Raw genomic sequence first — 8,575 nt, 5'->3', positions numbered from 1 at the left:
ACTGTTCAAACCTTTCTTCAGCGCAGAAACTCCACAAAGAACTCCTCTGCAGTTTTCAGTTACCCAGGGCTGTTCCTTTAAATTGTTTGACGTCAGAGAAGGAATGCTATAGCAACAGTCTGTCAAACTGGAATTAACTCAAAAGAAAGATGGGGGTGGGGAAAGGAAAAATGCTCCCAGGCGGTACTGACTTCAGAGGAAGCAATTTGGATAGATGCATTTATTTTATGACATTTTCAACATAAAACACCCAGAGAAATGCGGGAAAAAAAAAAAAGTCGATTGAGATGCGTGTGGTGTTTAACTCACACAGACAAGAGGGGCTTGGCAGGGTTAAATGGAAGGCCTTCCGGTTTTGTCAGTGACAATAGTAACAATAACTTCCAAGAATTGATCCTTTATTTAGAGGCACGTTGCGTGCAAATGTGTCAGGTAATATTTCTCAGCACCTTTATGAGGCAGGTATCACTGTCCTTATTTTGCCAGTGACAAAACTTATGACTCCGAGAGGAGATAGGCTGTCACACAACTAGTGATGGGAGGACTGGGACTGCAAAGCAATTGGGTATGACGCCAGGCTTCACTTTCCCACAATTTAGAATTCCAGAATGTTAAACCTAAACAGGACCTGGGGGTCGCCTCGCTCAATCCGTGAGCAAACCGTCGCCTATAGTGTCAGGAAGGAAAGTGACCACAGTACTTAGACGGGCTCTACTCTGCTGAGTGCTCCGGCATCCAGGCGCCGCACCAAGAAAACGAAACTGCCCTGGAATTACTGTTTTTCTTCTCCTTCTAGCAGGAAACGAGAAAGAAAATAGGAAGCAGAAGCTGCGGGCGGCGCCCGCTCCCTGCGACCCCTGCTCGGGTCCCGCGCGCTCCAGGATCCGCGCGCGCCCGTGGCGCGCCTCCGCCCGCCCCCAGTGCGCCTCGTGCCTCGAGCCTCGCGCCACGTCCCCGCCCCGGGCCGCGCCGCGGAGTTGGCTGCTGGGCGGAGTGGCTGGGTGTGGTCGGTGGCTCCGGGCTTGGCGGTGTGCTGTGCTCTGCACGCGGGCTCCGCGCTCGAGGGCCAGCAGAGCGCAGAAAGGACTCGGCCAGCGCCGGGGCGACGCGGGCCGAAGCTCCCTCCAGGTAGGTGTCGAGAGCGCCAGCTGCTACTCGTCGGTGCGCCCCGCTAGGGGACTCCGGACTTTCCGCCGGGGATGTGAGGCGCCGCGGGAGCGCTGTTCACGGAACCGCCGTCACGGAACCGGCCCGGGTGGCGGCGCGGCGCTGGGCTGGGCTGGGTTCCTCCTGACTCCCAGACGGGGCCCTCCGGTGGCCGACACAGCGAGAGAGGGACGGGGCGAGCGCGCCCTGAGTGCGCTCCGTTACCGCGCAGGGAATGGCCACTCCGCCACTGTCTTGGGCACTTTGGGGGCTGCTTCGACAGCTTGCTCAGGGAGACACCCCCAGGTTCCTCTCTACGTCTTGAGGCCTCCTCCTAGGGACTTAGCAAGCCCCTGTTTGCCTCGAAGACAGCAGTTATCCCGGGCTGCCCAGGAGTGTTATTGGCTGGAGAGCAGTGGAAAAGCTCACAAAAGTTCTCGACTAAGAGCCAAAATCAATCCTGTAGTTTCGTGTCAAATTTATTTTTAAAATGATATAATGTCCAGTGTTATTTGGGGGGGGGCAGACTAAAGGATTTTGAATATTCTCAAGTACTGTACAATGAGAAAGTGTTTTTCCTTTTCTCTCCACATTTTTTTTCTTCTTCAAAGCACAAAGGATTGCCTTAGACTTTGACATTTATTGCTATTTTATAAGGGAAGATTGGATTTCCAGAAGTTAAACCCAGGCTTTTATTGTTTATAGAAGCATGGTTTGTTTATTTTGCATCTATCCCTCTACCCTTTTCTCCTACTCTTTCTCTTTCTCTTTCAGTAAAGGATGAGTATCTTTCTCTTCAGCCACTGACAGAATAGCCAGGAGTATGGATTAGCACCCCACCAAGAAGTTTTCTTAAGACAATGGAATTTAATTGTTGACTCTCTGACATCTCATTGTTGCAAACTAAGATTGTGACCTTTAAGTACATCTTCACTGCTTACACAAGATAAAAGGGAAGTAATTTCTAGTGGTAAACTATATACATTTAAAATTGTACACGTTAAGTCTGTACATTTTAATAGTCATTAGCGTGAAGTTTTGGTTTATCAGTGCTCCGAAAGCTTATTGCATATTTCAATATTTGGTTAACGATCATTCAATATTTTTCATGTTGCATTTTGGTTTGTAGATGAACTTGAAACAAATATAAGCCTTTAAAATGTTTTATAAAGGTCGTCAACCTTTGAATACACATTTTAAGTTTACAAACCTTACCAGTATGGTTGTAATACATTTAGGTTATCTTTTTGTAAACACACACACACACACACACACACACACACACACACACACAGAGTATAGGAAGTTATTCTGAGTTATTGGACTTTGTTAACCTGTAAATTTTTTAAAAAAATAATTGATGCTTAATTATGTCAACACATATTTTTACACTTTAAAAACAGACTCTGGGAAAATTTAAAAATTAAAAATTGGAACTAAGTGTTGGACATTTTTCTTCCCCTATCAAATACTGCCTGAGGCGGTGTGATTTCTAATTTCTTTCAGGCATGTTATAGAAGTCAGATGGCTGTTATAGTTTATTTACCTTGCTGACTAGTTTAATCTGCATTTATTATAGAAATTTCCTACTAATCATCTATCTTGGGCCAGTGACAGTGCTTTACTTTATTTATATTTCAATAACTTGGAAAAGGAGACATTATCTACTAATACAGGCAAGGAAACTGTCTGCAAAATGTTAAGGAGCTTTCCAGTGGTCACTGTTTAACTCAACTGGGGTTCAAGGCAGGATCTGAAGTTCATGTTTTTTCCTCTGTGTCACATTAACTTAGTGCCAGGGCAAGAGGAATGGTCCACAATTACTCATTAGCATATGCATAACATTTCCAAAACATACCAGAGATGCGAGTTGGTCTTTCCAGCATGATTTGTACTATTCATCCATGTTACTCTATAGATCAGCCATTCTGTCACTCTACTCCTGTTAAATATCTTGTTTAAAGTTCAGAACCTCCCTCTTGTTGGAATGTATCTTACTGACATTAATATGTAATTATAACTTACTTATCCTTCCAAAATAATGACCCCATTTTAATGTGAATTCTCTTGTCACAGAGATGTAACTAATTTGTCAGGTTACAAACAGGGTGATACCTATTTTGGAATATGGGAACCCTTTGATATCCTTCAGATTAAACCAAGAGATATTTTGATAGATATTTACCCTTGCGATTATTCCTTCTCATTTTCAAGTTTTCAGTTTCTGTGGAATCATTTATGTTCTATGTAAACATACTCATGTCTCCCATCTTATAGTGAATTAAAAAAAAACAGTATTCTACTTCAGTGATTACCTCATTTCTCTGCTTCACCTTGCAGAAGCCTAATTCTTTGACAGAACAAAAGTCAATACAGGATAGCTGGGCATGGTGGCCCACGCCTATAATCCCAGTGATTTGGGAGGCCAATGCAGGAAGAGTGCATCATTGAAGCTAGCTGGGGCAATTTAGAGAAGCAGGATCACAAGTTTGAGGCCAGAAGGAAGAATTGAGCGAGACCCTACCTCAAATTTTAAAAAACAGGGGGCTAGGGTTGTGGGTCAAGGATAGAGTGCTTGCCTAGAATGTGTGAGGCACTAGGTTTGATCCTCAGCACAGCATAAAAGTAAATAAAATAAAATAAAGGTATTGTGTCTATCTGCAACTAAATTTTTTTAAAATTTAGAAAATTTTAAAAAATGAGCCAGGGATGTAACTCAGTGGTAGAGTATCCCTGGTTTCAATCCCCTGTGTCATCAAAAATTGTTTTTTAAAATAAATTGATACAGGAAAGGTAGCCAGAAACCAGTTAGTTTCCTATATCAGGGTGAGTAGAAACTGAATAAACTGAAATTTAAAAAGAATGACATACCTTCTTGTGTGGTTTTGAATTTTGGAAACTTGTTTATCTTTTACATGTTCAAAAATAAAATTAACAAGATAGGGGAGTGGACTTTAAAATTGAATACAAACAATAAAAAATTGAGCCAACTCTATTTCAATGAATAGCCTGAACTCTCAGAAGGAAAAAAAAATGAATCCAAGTAAGTTTTGAACATAGGACTTTAACTGTATGCCCTTAATCTAAAGACAAAAAGAACTGAGAAACATCTTGAACTCCGCGTACGAGGCTGTTTTTTGTATGGTAGAGGTATAGCAATTCTGAAAGTATTTTGTGTGTCTTGTAGAATTGAGCAAATGAATAAATTCATTACATTTGGGAGCTAGAGTTTTTACTCTGGGAGAAGAAAACTAAAAATGTGGAATGGATTCTCATGTTATTCAGTGGGTTATAATATATTACCATCATTATTCATTTTGATGCTCAAATTTCCCAAGATTTGGCCACTGGGAGCTCCTTTGAATTAATTCCTATATTCTTTTGTTGCTGTTTTGAGACAGGGTCTGGCTATGTTATCCAGGCTGGTCTTGGCCTTAAGCAATCCTCCCTATTCAGCCTCCAGAGTAGCTGGGACTACATGCAGGTGCCATCATGATAGACACCTATTTCCTTCTGACATGACCAACTTAAAAAAATAAAAATAAAAAACTATCTTACTTTGTGGCACAAAATGTTCAAGGCTCATATTCCCCTGTTGCAGCTCTGGAAATAGCCTTTTCGATAGGGACGTTAGCTGTGTTAGCTGCTACTCTAGGCATCATTACTCCTAGGCCCTTTCACCAGACAGAGCAAGGAAACATCATGCACATCTGCAGCAGCACATATGTATATATATTTTAATCCTGAGTTCACATTGATGCCATGAATCCTATCCAACAACAGAGTGTTCTTTAGTGTCTTCTTCCATTCCACATTTTAGTTCTCTTCTCCCAGAGTGAAAACTCTAGCTCCCAAATATAATGAATTTATTCATTTGTTCAGTTCTACCAGACACACAGAACAGTTTCAGAATTGCTATGCCTCTACCTCGTTATCTTCCTGCAAGTTAGTTTCTGCCTTAGGACCTTTGCATTTACTTTTGTTTCTGCCTGATAAGTTTTCCTCTTTTAAGGCATAACTCATTTCCTCAGTCCATTCAGCTTTACTTAGATTAATTAATTTAAAAATGAACTTTCTAGTCACCCTCCAAGTTGTTGTAATTATTTTTTTTAAGTACTGGGGATTGAACCCCAGGGTGCTTTACCACTGAGCCACATCCCCAACCCTTTTCATTTTTTATTTTGAGACAGGGTCTTAGGGTCTCACTAAGTTGCTGAGGGCTTTGCCAAGTTGTTTGGGATCCTCCTGTCTCAGCCTTGTGAGTTGCTGGAATTTCAGGCTACACCACCATGCCCACCAACTTCTGATAATTTTCCCTGTATTCCCTGTATACTTCCTATCTGTATTTAAAAACATGCAATTTGTTTATGTGCTTCACTATCTCCCAAACTGATACTGAAGAAAGTGCTGCAACAATTGAAACTTTTGTTTGTTTTGTTTACTACTAAATCACTAGAGCCTAAAATATGCCTGGTATGTGGCTGAGACTCAGAATTGTTGAATGAATGCTTGAATTTATATTTGCCAACTCGTTGCTACATTTTAGTCAAAGTTATTTCAATCAGGCAAGACAGTGTCCAGAGATCATACAGCATTAATGCTATTTAAGGTCTTTTGGTGAAGCTACTAACGCTTCTCTGGAAGCCCGTAAGTTACTAACTTTATTATCTTTACCTATCTTTTGTCTGCCCTCTGCTGGAGGTAATACTAATAATGAGAATAGATCCGTAGGAAAAATCAAAAATGGAAAAACCTGGATCACAAACTGAAAAATTAACTTTGAAAAAAATTAAACAAGTTTGAAATTTTTAATTTAAGGTAAGCCTCCAGGTTAATTATAATGTAACTGAAAAGAATGGACAGTAGTTAGATTGTATAGCCAAGGATGAAAAAAAATAGACATCCAAAATATTTCGATTACTTAAAAACACTTTCTGCTCAAATATACTGCCTTTTCCTTAAAATATTTTTAATATTTTTCCACATTTAGTTCAAAGACCTCTTTTTTGCCAGGCTCAGTGATACTTACCTGTAATCCCAGCAGCCTGGGAGGTAGGGGGCAGGAGAATCGCAAGTTCAAAGCCAGTCTTCGCAATTTAGGGAGGTGCTAAACAACTAAGTCAGTGAGAACCTGTCTCTAAATAAAATACAAAAATAAGGCTGGGGATGTGGTTCAGTGGCCGAGTGCCCCTGAGTTCAATCCCCAGTACCCTCCTCCCACAAGAAGAAAGACCTCTTTTTCTCAATGGTTGTAAAAATTTCAGCTGACCCTCCTTAACTTTGCTGTTAACCCATGCAGTTGTAGAAGCCAATGTTCCAGCCCCAACAGTTGGGTCCCAGAGGTGTAGCCCATCATCATTATGCGGCTTTACCTCCTTTCTGCTAATATCCTGTGGATGGAACAGTGTGGTTGTCAGCTTTTCACTGCTGTGAACAAAAGACTTGATAAGAACATCGTAGAGGGGGAAAAAGTTTGTTTTGGCTGATTGTTGCAGAGGATCAGTCCATGGCCGGTGAGGCAGAACATCATGGTGGAAGGGAGTGGCAGAAGAAAGCAGCTCAGGACAAGCAACTCAAGCAACCAGGGAGGGAGGGGCGGGGAGGGAGGGGAGGGAGATTAGGCTCTCATAGTCTAAACATTTCACCTCTGAACACTCTTACATTGTCTCACACGTGAGACTTTGAAGAACACCCTCATATCTAAACCATAACAGTCAGATACCAAAAAATTACTTTGGGGCAATAGTTATGAAGAAAAAATGCTTAGTAAGCTCACAGCGTGTGTCTCTCAATACTCTTTTTCCAATATGCATTATGAAGATTTTTTTCTTCCAGAATTACTAAGAGAGAAATGTTATTCAATCGGCTTTGAAGTAGAAGCTGCATGAAGTGATTTCTATTAGTCAAGTACTTCGTGATGTTTCATTGTATTGTGTATCATTCTTGCTCTTGTATTGATTTTTTAAAACTTTCATTATATGAAGAGTTCATGAGTATCCTGAAACATCAGTTTCTTCCCTGTTATGTTTTAGAAGCCCTGCCATTTCCTCTGCCATTTAGCTTGTCAAAAATTTTCAGCTAAAGAGAATTAATAGAATCTGTCAATTTTATCAATTTTTCTATAGCTGAAGAGAGTTAGACTACTACTTTGTCCTTATGCTCCAAACCCAAATACTCTTGGGCTTTACATAAGATTTTTGGTACTTTTATGGCAACATTTAGCATTGGCTTGACTCACCCCCCTACCTGTTTTTATATTAAGTTCCCCACCTAAACACTTCACCTAGCAATTGTTTGAAGGGTAAAAAAAGAGCTGTTTGATAATGTGAAACTAAAAACCCAGTAATGTAGTTTAAGCTGAATGAGGCTTTGTTGTCTCACTGGAATGGGATATAGATTATATTTAGGATAGTTAAGAAGGCTCATAGTGACCAGTTTTTATAAGAAAATAATTTAAGATACTTGATCCTAGAATACTATCAACTAGGTTACTTATTTGAATGGAACATGGTAGGCAGGTTATTGCATAAGGAAATTGAAATTTATCAACAAGGGATCTAGAGTAGGTCATTTTGTAGAATGGGATTGTTCTAAGAACTAAACTACTACTATTAAGACCTTTGAATAGTGTATGTACATAGTAAGTGCTCAGTTAATATTATCTTCTTGTTTCAATAACTCCTGCTTAGACCATTTAAGTGCAGAGGTCCTCCTGCTTTCATGCCAGGTAATCTTCCTCATTTGTATTACAGGTCACTGATCTCTTATTCACAACTTAAAAATCCAAAATGCTCTCAACATACAGGCTTTTTTCTTCATAAATCATTTAGTGTCAAAACCTTATATGTCATGAACTGATTTGGTGGCACAGTGTGATCTGAAGCGATTGCTAATCTCTTTGTCCATTCTAACTGTGAACATATTTATATTTTGCTGCAGAAATGTCAGTTCCTGATTATGTGGGATGCTGCCCCACGGTCTATAGGCGGTATTTTGCTACATATAACGAACACTTTGTTTAATCTAAAAACCTCAAAATTCTGAAACACATGTAGCCCTAGGGTTTATTAAAATGGATCATGGGCCTATGTGTGTATGCATTTATATGTCTGTCTTCCTTTATAGACTGTAAATTCCTTGAGACAGTCTATAAAGTCTAAGTTGTATTCATATGGCCCCTGTTCCTGGCATATTCAGTAAATGTCTGGGTGACAGCACAAACTGTTGCAGAACGGAACTTCTAGGTGAAGAGAGACAGTCTGGAGAGCAGGGCCTTCTTTATTTCCTGGAATACGGAACAGACAGCCTTCAGTTCACAAGAAGGTGGGTTGTTTTACTTTGAGGACACTTAAAAATGCTCCAAGTAATGAATAACATGATGGCCAAGTAACAAAACACAAAACCTGGTGTTCTGTGCTACAATTTCAGC

The 8,575-nt window shown here is 40.4% G+C and overlaps 1 protein-coding gene across 2 annotated transcripts in view; it reads left to right on the top strand.

Moving 5' to 3' along the window:
• The first annotated feature begins 580 nt into the window (after positions 1-580).
• The window catches only part of Gnb4 (G protein subunit beta 4), a 43,984-nt gene continuing 35,989 nt past the window's right edge, over positions 581-8,575 (top strand). The window contains exon 1 of one of the 2 annotated variants that reach the window (XM_005330278.5): positions 581-1,128. The gene's annotated coding sequence lies outside the window, so the exon portion shown is untranslated. Of the gene's footprint in view, positions 1,129-8,243; positions 8,470-8,575 lie in introns of those variants that run through there. The other variant, XM_021729815.3, reaches the window with a different exon arrangement.

The sequence above is a fragment of the Ictidomys tridecemlineatus genome, chromosome 3 (assembly GCF_052094955.1).
Source record: "Ictidomys tridecemlineatus isolate mIctTri1 chromosome 3, mIctTri1.hap1, whole genome shotgun sequence".
In the NCBI taxonomy this organism is placed as follows: domain Eukaryota; kingdom Metazoa; phylum Chordata; class Mammalia; order Rodentia; family Sciuridae; genus Ictidomys; species Ictidomys tridecemlineatus.
Note: the sequence above shows the minus strand (reverse complement) of the source record. Positions and strands in the feature narration are given on the sequence as shown.